Source organism: Sorghum bicolor, chromosome 9 (genome assembly GCF_000003195.3).
Source record: "Sorghum bicolor cultivar BTx623 chromosome 9, Sorghum_bicolor_NCBIv3, whole genome shotgun sequence".
In the NCBI taxonomy this organism is placed as follows: domain Eukaryota; kingdom Viridiplantae; phylum Streptophyta; class Magnoliopsida; order Poales; family Poaceae; genus Sorghum; species Sorghum bicolor.
In genome coordinates, this window is record NC_012878.2 from 21313994 (window position 1) to 21326274 (window position 12281).

At 40.8% G+C, this 12281-nt stretch overlaps 1 long non-coding RNA gene across 1 annotated transcript; it reads right to left on the reverse strand.

Annotated features, from left to right (window-relative positions):
• Window positions 3314-4678, reverse strand: LOC110430423. Its single transcript, XR_002447834.1, has 3 exons — window positions 4298-4678; window positions 4071-4150; window positions 3314-3583 (listed from the first exon to the last, which is right to left on the reverse strand). It is a non-coding gene; the product is annotated as an uncharacterized LOC110430423 (long non-coding RNA).

A 12281-nucleotide genomic window follows, 5' to 3' on the forward strand; every position in this document is an offset into this window, starting at 1 on the left:
ACCACCATTTTCTTTTGAGTTACAAACAAGTTTCTAGGCTGCTTTAGCGGTCTACTTAGAGTGAATATCAGATCATCTCCACAAACAATGTTTCCTATACTTATCCATTTGTTTGAATACTATCTTTGGCAAAAGAGAAGTACTCATTGTGTAGGTGGGTAGGGCACTAAGTACTGCATTTGTCATGCTTAGCCTACAAGCTGGACTTAAGAAAGATGAGGCAACACTCGATCTTCTTTAACTTTTTCAAAACCAGCCACTGACGGTTTCGTTAGGCTTAAAGGAAAAGCAAGATAGGTGAATGGGGGCATGCCAGTAGAAACATGGATTGGGACCATGAATTTTGCATAATTAACTTTCAAATCTATAGATTCAGAAAAAGAATTAAGAATAGATTTATAAAAGAAAAGCTGCCTAGAGTCTGCTTGCATAAAAATGAGAGTGTTGTCTGCATATTGCAAAACTGGAAAATCTTGATCATGTCAAGCCCTATTGTTTTGCTGCATTGAAAATACATTGAAGAAAATCAGCAGCTAAAACAAACAGAACAAGATATAAGGGGTCCCCTAGCCTCACACCTCTTTTGCAATGAAACGCCATTCCTAGTACACCATTTAAAAGAACAGATGAAGTTCCAAACCCAAAAAATCATCTTCATCTAGGAAATCCATTTATTAGGGAGAACTTTACTTTGCATAATCTGAATCATAAACTCATGTTCAACTTTATCAAAGACTTTCTCAAAACCTAACATTAAAATGATGATTTCACTTTTTGTTTGATGGCATAATTGTAGATACTCCAGGGACCAAGCCAAACAATCTTGAATAGACCTTGTTTTAACAAAACCTTACTAATTTTTATGAATATGCCTGGGCATAGTGTGGGGGTATAAACCCCTATACTCTCATGGCTCGACATAGCCCGCACCATCTGAGGTGGCCCGGTCCACAGATGAAGACTTGCGGCGCATGACACTTGTTAGCATGCACCGCAAGGCTACAAGATATTATACCAAATAGGATACGTTGCTTGTAACTCTGTCCCTTCGTGTGGCATTTTTCTACTTCAGATGTTGATAAAGAACTGTACACACATCATACACCAATGGCGAAAGAATGGCGTGGTGGCGTCCCTTCCGGCGATCGGTTTGTTCACCACCTCCGGTGATCTGAGTAAGGCATCGGCGTTGTTGGTGGAAGTCTCTGAACTCTGCTACGGATCTCCCTGGTCTTAACCTCCGTCCAAGCAAAGTAATGGAGGCAGAAATTCGTCGTCGCCATGGTCTCCCGGTTTCTCATGACCCTACTCTCTCCTCCCCGACATTCTTTCTAGTCCTCTCTTTTGGACGTTTCAAGTACCATCTCTCCGAGTTTTCTGCCGCTACTATTCTTCAAGCTGTCATCGGTGGCTCCGCAGAGCTCTTTCATGTCATTTCTCTTGGGGATCGTGTCTTTTGTTTCTCAGTTTCTTCTCAAGCTGTCGGATTTCATGTCTATCATTTGAGGTCCTATGAATGTTCCCAGTTCAAGATTTTCTTCAACCTTTGGCACAATGGCGAGCCTAACTTCAGAGCTGAGTACCGTCGCTGGGAAGCAGAGGAACGTGCACAATGGACCCTTGTTGGCAAGCATCATGCTTTCTCCTCGGTACGTCAATTCCCCCCTCACCAGAGCAAACTCCATTCCACTGAAGTTACCCAGCCATGGTTTGGACATTTATCGACCTCTTGCCAACTCCCGCCTCGATCCTCGCGCCTCTATAGGCAGGTTATTGTTGACGGTCTTTAATACTCACATTTAACCGTCAACTAATCATGGAAAAGGACCTATATGCAACCGACACCTAGACTTAGGGTTTTATCTGACAGAATTCCACGGGTTTTGGTGTTTGTCTATTTCTACAGGGGGTTATCAAGAAATATGGAGAAAAGGCCCACACATCGGGTTTACATAGAGATATTAACGTGTGCGCTAATTTTCTATCATCTAGAAGACTCCAGAAGCCACGGGAACGAACGGGAGGCCGAACGGGCCCGGGGGCAGGGCGCTTGCCCTCCCCCTTGGGCGCCCGCCCTGCCCTGGTGACCAATCAGGGCAGGTCTCGTGGATCGTGCTCCACCGCCTTTGAGGATCAAGGAAAACCGTGCGATTAAGGTCGGTTTGATCCGACGGCCCACGTTGATTTGGAAGGGCTATATAAGCAGGCCCCCACGCCCATGGAGAACATATCTCTTCTACAGAATCAAAGCTAGAGTCTCAATTATTCATACAAGTAGAGAGGATCCCTCTAGTTCATCTAGTTCTAGTTCTACTAGTTCTAGTTCTAGTTCATCTAGTTCTAGTTCTAGTTCTAGTTGTAATCTAGAAAATAGGGAGAGAGAAGAGGAGAGCGGAGGAGGAGCCGGATCTGTCGTTCTAGTTCAAGTTCATAAGTTCTAGTTAGTTCTAGTTGTAATCTAGAAAATAGGGAGAGAGAAGAGGAGAGCAGAGGAGGAGCCGGATCTGTCGGATCTTCCTCAACATTGTACTTTTGTAGCAACTGGTTCGTTCTTCATCGTTCTCCAAGTTCTTCAATTTATAATTCCTGAGTTCTTTATTACTTTTATTTACATTCAAGTTATTTATTGGATTCCCGCTTGCATCAAGTGCTCTAGTCGTTGAAACGCTAGAGTAGTAATTAATAGATTACACGTGGTGTTTAGTCTTGCAATTACCTAGAATTGCACCCAATCCTGCGGATTCTTGTGGTAGCCCTAGGGTAGTGACAGCCCTAACAGTCGACGTATTCCACCTTGTTCGGATCGGTGTTTGTAGGACCGTAGTCAGAGCTTCCTAGCCCCCTTCTCATCTCTTTCTGTGGTTAGTGTTCTGATGTCCCGAAATAAATAATCTTTGAAGTAATTCTTTATTCTTAGATAAATTAGATAACTCTCAGGAAACTTTCTCTCTTCCCACCGAAAATAATTATGTAGTTATCCTTGGGCGATCTTGAATCTTAATTAGTAAACTCACGTTACCTGTGGAAAATCGATACTCTAGAATCACTACAAGAAATTAACTTATACATGACAGTTCGATTCTGTCATGGACAAGCGAAAATCCATCACGGTTAACTATCTGTGACGGTCCATAGGAACGTCATCTATTCCTCGTCATACATTTTTTAGACCAAAATAGAACGTCACAGGTTGGTTTTTTGGATCGTCATGGACGAACCAGAGGGCAACTATAGGAAGAGACTATGGTGATGAATTGAATCGTCAAGGTTTTGCTGCCATGTCAACACACATAAACTGAAACAAAGCTCACAATTGACAAATATTGCTCATCATTTTCATTGAAACTATCAACATTTGTACTTGTACAATATTTCATACGAAATACTAAGGTAATAACCAAGCTACACTTAAGTACCTACAAAACTAAGACGTTAGTTTGTACAACACATAACTGTATGAAACTATCAACATTTGTACTTGTATGATTTGCTCGGACAACTAGATCTTTTATCACTAACGAAAATAGCCACCATGAGCACCTTGATCATATTGCCGCAATTCAGAGATAGCCTAACCAAACGCCTGCAAAAAGAGAGCAATACCATAATGTATGAGATTGCAACTTTGTTTAAATTAATAGATAAAATACATAATTACATATCATCACATTTCAGTCAAATTTATGAATTTTTTAGGTACAAATCCATCTAAATTCATATTTTTATAAAGAAGACAGGAGCATATTGAGAGTCAAAGCTGGAAACATAACAAAAAAGGTTGAACAACATTACAGAACTATGAAAAGTGTAGTTATGTCAGAGTAAAAAAAAATCTTTTTTACACTAAAAAAGACCATTAATCACAGAGTTGAATATGTTTTTCTTTGCTCAGAGTATCAACCCATGTCCTTCAGTTAGACTATGTTCACTGAAATGTTAGCTGTTGGATGCCCAATAACATAAATACTACAAATGGCTATTTTTTAGAAGGCCAGATACAATTGTGCAGATGCAAACAAGCAGAGTTATGTTAACCAGGAAGTAGAGTAAAAGAGAGACACGCAGTGAACCTTGACATCAAACCAAGGGGCATGGTAGCTTCGTTACCAATCTGGCCTATCCAGAAAGAACAGCCGCTGCCATTTTAGTGCTGAAACAAGTCAAAGGAGACTCACGTCAGGTCAAATAACATGAAGAAACTAATTAATCTATAGACAAAATCACAAGATGCATCCTTGCTTACGAAATCAAGAGACATAAGAGAGAAAAATTGTGTTCCCAAAAGAAATTATCTTACCAAATCTAAAGAAGAAGGGAAGTAAAGGGACAGGGTGAATCCATATGCGCGAGGGATGCGTCCAAGTGTTGACTTCCCTCGTCGCTGCTGCTTTCCCCTAGGCCTGTGCTCTTGCCGCCATAGCCACCTCCTCCCTAGGGCTGCGCCACCGCTACCTCCCTGACCCGATGGACCGCTGCACCTTGAGGTACAACTGCCTAGATCTGGGCCATCCTCACTGGATCACTGGCTCCTATGGTGACGGATCATGGGGATAACAGAGGATGGATTGGGGGCACCAGCAAAAATGGAGGCCAGAGGGCCAGCGGGAAGGGAGAGGGAGCAGGGCCTGTGAGCGCCGCCGCCGGAAAAGGGCACCGCCCGGCAGCTCGCCACCGTCGGATCTGCGTGAGAGGGAGATAGGAGGAGAGGGTCAGGGTGTGCGCCGCTCTCAATTGAGGGAGAGGAAGAGGATGAGGATGAGAGACCTGAGAAACCCTAAGTTTTGGTACTAATTATGAGTATGCGAGGGGTAATTGGTCTTGGGCTCTCGTACCTTTAAAAACTATGATAGTACAAACTCTGAATTTCTAGCTTTAAAACTTTATACTCCAAATTGTAAACATTGAACTATCAAATTACAAAATTTATAATGCTAATTTAAAAAATTTGAACATTCAAATTATAAATTTTGCACTGCTAGGTTCAAAACTTTACACCTAAAAAATATAAACTTTCATTGATAGGTCAAAAGATAAAACAAGTCAGCATTGTGTACAGTAGACTCGATGACCAACTGATTAGCTCTTTGCAATTTGGGAATGTTGTGTAGACTCGATGACCAACTGATTAGCTCTTTGCAGTTTGGGAACGTTGTGGACGGCCACAGTTCAAATCCCAATCCCAACTGTTTACCTCCCCTATTTAAATCCCTCACTGACAGGTGGGTCCCACCAGACCAGCGTCGTCCGTCATAGATGACCAAATTGATCTTTAAAATGATTTGTGACGTTCTACTTATGATGGTAATTCAACCAATCGTCACGAATCATCACCTGGGATTTGGACCGTCATGGATGACTATATTCTGTGATGATTTGTTAGAAGGTCACAACCAAACCGTCACGTATAAGGGAATTTCTTGTAGTGAATACTCGTGGGTAAAAGCTACATCGGTGTCCGTGCACTTGCAGATTTTTCTGTTTGCATTTAAAATACCCAACAAGCTTTCTAGCGCCGTTGTCGGGGAACGGTAGCTGTGCTAGTTTCGAACCAAGTCATCCGTGTATCCTTTTTCTTTTCCTTTTTTATCACACTCACCTTACCATTTTCACCATACCACATGGATTTCACTCCAAACATTAATGAGCATGGGATTTGTTTCATAGCCACTTCATTTACTCCATCCTCATATGTAACATCTTCCCAATCCATTGGTCTCTCCAACATCACCACATTCGAGATCTCCAACCCCCTCTTCCTTTCTATCTATAAAAACTTTAAAAGGGCGGTTGTCGATGCATATGTCTATAATAAATATTGCAGATCTCGTTGAGTTGATCTTGATTTAGGTCAACATTGGAGGGGAAACCACTTCGCCGACATAAATTGATGGTTTCCCAAGGACAAGCTTAGTGTCCTAAAATAAGCACTGATCAGATGGTAACATGAGCTTTTAATTATTTACCACATTACCTTGTGTGTTGATCATATAAGGATAATTGAAAAAAATTCCTTCAGGTATTCTTGTCACTAACCTTTCCAGGATTGGAGCAAGACGATCGGATGAATGACAAGCACAATGTATGTCCAACCAATCATCATACAACATTGAATTAAATTCATCCAAACTTGAATTTTGCAAAATTCAAGCTTGGGGGAGTACTTTACATAAAAACATCCTTTGCCATGTTGTTATGATGGTTATCCCTATGTTTGGGACATGCTCAATTTCTTAAATACTAATCACACTACTTCATCTCCACTTGAGTAGATCTCTATAAATGCTCTCATGCTACCTTTATTTGCTTTAGTATATGTCTAGGTTTGGAGTAGTTTCATTTATCTCTTATTTAAGCATGGTGCTTAGTTTAGGAATGTTAATCTTACTTTAAAGGGATTTTCAATTAAGCATGATGCTTAGGTTAATATGCCCTCCTAAAACAAATTAGACATGGTGTCTAGGTTGATTTTTGAGCCGATAGTATGCTATAGTAGATATTTGATATTTTGTTGGACTAACCCCTGCAGAAAAACTTTCAATATCGACCAGGGAAGTCCTGAGATAAACTCACATTGGAGACAAAGAGAGAGACACATGAAGTTTAACAATTTACGCAAGGAAGGCATAACTCACAAGAGATGATCCATGGAGGGTGCCACAAACACGATGCACAACCGCTAAGAAATGAAAGCTTCCATAAGGTGATACTGTACCATCACTCTTCTAGTAAGGTAACATCTTAAGGTACTTGACTATCACTTCTATAAGCTTCTCCTTGGTTCTGGCGTTTGTTGACGGTCCTTAAGTACCAAATATAATCATCAAATAAATAAAGAAAAGGATCCAAATGCAACAAACACCCAGACTTAGGGTTTTATCTGACAGAATTCCATGAGTTTTGGTGTTTATCTATTTCTGCAGGGAGTTATCAAGAAATATGGAAGAAAGGCCCACACGTCGGGTTTACATAGAGATATTAATGTGCCACACAATTTTCTATCATCTAGAAGAGTCCAGAAGCCAGGGGAACGAACGGGAGGCCGAACGGGCCCGGGGGCAGGGCGCCCGCCCTGGTACAAGCACCAATCACAGAATGGAGTACACCATTACAATCGTCGAGCTGATCGAAATGCATATATTATTTCCTATATTTGGAGTTCAGAATCAAGAGATATTAATAAAAGAAGGACTCCACATAAAAGAGCTGCGGGATTAATTAGGCCCAAATCAGATTTTGGTCCATTAAGGCCTTTGTGCATTTTAATGAGATATGGTGGAAAGTTTAGTACCACATCGCCTGCTGAACCAAAAAGGCACAAAAGGAGGGGACTATAAAACCTGACCCCCTGGCCCCTAGAGGAGACAAGTTCATCATAGAGTTGAGAGGAGCCCTCGAAGGAATACCTCTCCTCTAAATAAATATTTATTTTAGGCTTAGCATCCAATGTGAGTAGAATTAGATCTTCTAGTTTCTACTAGATTGAGAGAGAAAGAGTGGAGGTGTAGATCGGAGGAAGCCCGGCCTGTCGGTGTCTACTCCGAGGTTGTACCTGCGAGATCAAGTCTCCTAACTCGAGGCTTGCTCCTAGGATTCTTCAGTAATTCGACTTCTAAATTCTAATAAGTTCTTGTTTTATTGTTCTTTGGTTTATGAGTTTACTTTAATCTCTTCCGGTTGAGTTTAGAGTAATCATTGCTAGTGTAAACGTGGTGTTTGGGCTAGGGTACTCATAGATATCCCCTGACTAGCTGGACCGTGGTAGTAGTGAGGAACGTGACATTTCCGAGTTACCTTTGCAGCCCACATCTCGTTAGCAGGATGGGTAGGTTTATAGGTGCGGGTCGAACATCATTTGTGGTGTCTAGATTCCGTAAGCTTCCCCAATAGAACAGTGGATCATCCTTACCAAGGTTAGAACGAGACTACGGTTGCAGTCTTCTCTATACATCACTCACATCGCGAAACATTCTTTGTAGCCTAAAGGGTAGTAGCAATAGATTTGGTTGGTCAGATGCACCCTTTCTCCCAGTGGTAAAAATATAAATACGATACTTTGGATAACCTCCCGGGTGAAATGCTCACCGATATCCGTGCGCTTGCGAATCATTTCCTGATGGCGTTACCAAATATCAACATCATTCACATGAATAAAAGAGACAAACATGTATGATTTAGAACTCTAGATTAACCAACCCAATCGATTCAATATGTTTAGTCCTTCCACCTTTGTGATCCCACACTCCTAATCATATGAACTAAAATGTTGCACACGCAATCTTTGGAAGATATATAAAAAAACATAAGTATAGATAAATTATCTTTCCATTAGGTTGAGCGATCTGATCTGACAAATGTTTTAAATGTTACACTCATGATTTTATTATCCATCAACTTTGTCTTGCCCACTATGCTTAAGGTTAGAGAAGAACAAATACACTTTTGGTTATGTTGGTGTTTTTCACCAACAGGGCCCATGCACTTGATCTCTGCCTTGTCTCTATGAGCAGGTACATTTCAAGCAAAATATGAAGGAGTTTTACAACTCCCAGACTCCACTAAGTGAAGAACCTAGATCTACGAGCACAAACACACTAGAGATACGAACACTCAGGCAATCATTGCCCTAAGATGCTTGAGGACGTAAACTACATCAACAACCACAACTATTATAACCGTCCTAAACAAAATCAAGGTTGGAATCAACACAGGCCTAACTACTCAGGTAATTATCAAGGTATTAATTCTTACAATAATAATAATAATTTTCTACCTCTGAGAGAGTTAGTGTCTAATCAAGAAAAGCTAATGGATAATTTCTCTACTGCCATCAAGAATCAAATTAGCTTTAATAAAATGATTGAATCTCAGTTAAATCAAATAGCTGCTGTTGTCCCAGCTACTAACCCCGGTATACCATCACAACCGGAAGGATTAGAATCTACAAATCTTGTAGACATGTTTGATGCAGGTAACTTCTGGAGTAACCCCGTTGTGGAAGTAATTATTGACCTTCTGCCGGTCAAGACAGGCGATCCAGCACGCCCCGTCATCCTGATCTCCATCGGCATGGTGGACTTCCTAGAAGCACTCTGCGACTTTGGCTCCAGCATCAACATTATGCCCAGGGTACTCTATGAAAAATTCTTTACACATCCTTTACTAGAAACAACCATATGTTTGCAGCTTGCAGATCGGACCCTAAGTTTCCCAAAGGGAATATTGAAGAACCTCTGCGTTCGAGTTGGTACCTTATACGCCCCAGCAGACTTCATGGTCATAGAGACTGGTACTGATGAGAGGGCACCCATCATCCTAGGGAGGCTATCCCTGAACACCTCGGGAGCAGTCATCTACGCTAGTGCTGCCAAGACCAGTTTCTACATCAAGGGGAGGAAGGAGATGTTTTCCTTCTAGAACAATACTACACAAATCTCAGAGCAATCCCGACATGAACCAAGGAAGAGGACCAACAGGAGGAACAGGAACAAGCAAATGTGGACCGAGTCAACTAAGATGGTCACTGCAGTTCAAGGAGGTCAAGATCGTCGACTTAAGTCACCGTTCCTAACCAAGAAGGACGACCCAGGTATGCCAAACATTCAGTGCTCCATTAATGGATACAACTTCCAGAAGACGCTTTTGCGACACCGGGTCAGGCGTCAACATAATGGCCGCAGTCACCTATCAGCTCCTGTTCGAAACCATAACCTGACATACATTCAGCTCCAGATGGCAGATCAGACATTCTGAAAGGTTGAAGGTATAGTAACTGATGTCCCTGTCAAAATAGATGATCATTTTGCCCATACAGATTTTCAGGTTATTGACATGGGAGAAGACGAGTACGATCCACCCATCATCCTTGGGAGACCGTTCCTCAGCACCGTTAAAGCAATCATCTACATTGGAACCAGAGAAGTCCACATGGACTTCCCCTGTGAGAAGATACGCCGCAATTTTACTGACTCTAACTGTATAGTTGAAGACTCTAAGCAGGTCAGAACAAGAAGCAGACGATGCAACCGCAACCAGAGGAGGCAAATCATCAAGGATGGATGGGCAGACTACGAAAGAGAAGTGGTTGGGTCTGAAGACATACAGCTTGAACAGAACTGTCCTGAGGAGACCGTAGCACCGAGTCAGAGAGAGAAGATAGTTATACACGAAGAGAAGGTGTCGCCGAAACCTCCAACTACGCCATCCAGCAAATCCCAAGACGACTGAGGAAACGGAGAGTCCCGTTTGGAGAAACACCGAACGCCTTGCCAAGAGGTAAACTTGGTAGTTATCCTATCCCTTTCAATTATTTTAAAATAGTTTGCTTAGTTAATCAGGTTCATATCATCTTGAAAAGAAAATAAAAATGTTAAAAATAGTAAGCCCCTTGTGAGTATGCTCATGGCATAAAACCCATAAGTACATTCACTGTGGTGGCATAAAAATAAAATAAATATATTCCTGTCCTATAAAAATGAAAATATAAAAATAAATTTATGATCCTACCAAAGAGTGTAACATTTAATGAGGAGGCTCAACATGATAGAAGCTAGATATTTATGCTAACACTTAACTAGTTCCATAAAGCTTTGTTGTCTATTTGAGCTCCAAAGAATTCAAGGATCAAACAAGATTAGCAGACGGAGGACATCCTAATCGCTGTCAGGGTGCTGCCAACATTCAAATACACCTCCGCCACCTGCTAGCTACATCAGGAGAAATTACGTCAAAATCCAGCTTGGGGGAGAGCACCCCCATTTATCCAGCTAAGTGTTCTACTCACATTTATACTTTACTCAAATAATAAAAAGATGCATAATCATAAAAACCCAAATAAAGATTTTGTGCTTATATATATATCTTTGCTTAGTTTACTAAATAAATAAATAAATAAAGTTTGCTATGAACCCTCACGATAAGCTCTCACATGGAAATGATTAATAGTTGCTTTGCCATGACTAGTTTTCAAAATTGAAATCTCTCTCAAGTTTAGGCATGACTGTTATTAATTAAGATTTGCTCTAAACCTGAACTTGTGGGAAGAGTACTTGATCTAAAGTCTAAGTCGTTAACGGATACGATATGGGAAGGTTGAGCTGCTGTTTATCTATTCCTAGAGATGCTAGAATTCTGGAGAATTTTATCTTTGAAAATCTTTAAAATGTTGCTTGATGAGTTCCTGTATGATGAGACTATGAACCATCTCTAGGAATAGATACATGCTTATATACATGCTTATTAGACTATGAACCATATACATGCTTATTAGACTATGAAAATCTTTAAAATCCTACCACAGCCATATATACATGCTTATTAGACTATGAACCATACATTTACTTTTTACTGCTTATGAGCATTAAGTGTGGTCAAGCTGTGTAGACCCCTAGGAGCTTGTCATGCGGTTAAAATCAAGATTCACTTGCACGTTCACTCATACATGCTGCTTCTACTCCGGAAGTACACATCCACATACATCCACTCATTTCCATATCCAGATTCACCCAAAATTATTCTACTCCTATCTAGGAGGAGAGAATAGCCAAAAACATTATCCTATCCCTGTTATTCCCCATGAAATAAATGCTCGAGATATTTTGGTTACTACCACTTGCTACATTATTCTAGGAGGGTGAGTGCTCTGAAAAAAAAGTGAATTCAAGGAAATAAAAAGGGGCAAGTGCCCGAAATCTCAAAAAAAAGAAGAGAAAAAGTGAGACGAGAGGTAAAAATGGACAAGTGTCCGATAGTAGAATTAGGGGTACAAGATACCCACCTGAGAGAAAAGAAAAATAAAATATAGAGCATCTCATTACCCTCAAAAACCTCAAGTGCAAGGATGGTATGTACCCTCTCAAAAGAGCAAAAGTAGAATTGGACATTCACCATTATTTTCACCATTATCACCATTCATTCGACACACATGCACATCTTGATTTGACTTATTGACTTGTTCTTCTGGATCCATGGTTTGACTATGCAATAAATGTCTTGTAAGTATGTATTCGCTGTCTCCCACCTATGAGCTCCAGATATCAAAACCTTATTAGAGTAGGGTGAGAGAGAAGGCAATGCCACTATGCCTCATACCAAAAATACCACATACTTTGAGAGAAGGCATACACCATTACTGCCTTGGTAAGGATCCAGAAATACCACAAAAGAGAGACTAGAGAGAGACATTCAAGGAATCTCTGAGTTTCATTTGAAAATCTGCAAAAACTCCAGAGCTATAGTTAATCGAAGAACAAGAGACATGGCGCTTGACTAGACCATTCTATCTT